The 331-nt window shown below is 43.2% G+C and overlaps 1 protein-coding gene across 1 annotated transcript in view; it reads right to left on the reverse strand.

Annotated features, from left to right (window-relative positions):
* The window catches only part of LOC311511980 (immunoglobulin superfamily member 1-like), a 112,091-nt gene that overhangs the window by 48,868 nt on the left and 62,892 nt on the right, over nt 1-331 (reverse strand). The gene's annotated exons all lie outside the window — the stretch shown is intronic.

Here is a 331-nt window from a genome sequence, read left to right on the forward strand (position 1 = left end):
AGTCCTTGGCTCCCGCTCGGATGCTGTACTTCAGTTCGGGCGGGCGAAGGTGAGAAAAGCGACTCTTCGAACTAAAGGATGAGCGGGGACGTTCTCAGGCTGTCACCTGGTGTAACACTATTTAGTACAGGTTGGGGCACAGGTCAAGTCCTTGACATTCGTACATTTCAGTTATTCTTAAAATTAGAACGTTTCTATACGTGTAGAAGAAATGAATTTTTGGGGGGTATTTTTCTTATCTGCGGCATGAAGAAATACAGATTTACAGATCCTAGTGTGCAAATTTATTGTCTTATACGACAGGGCTAAATCATGAATGCAAATCCTGCAT

This window comes from Lepidochelys olivacea (assembly GCF_965140295.1).
Source record: "Lepidochelys olivacea isolate rLepOli2 genome assembly, chromosome: 23".
Classification (NCBI taxonomy): domain Eukaryota; kingdom Metazoa; phylum Chordata; order Testudines; family Cheloniidae; genus Lepidochelys; species Lepidochelys olivacea.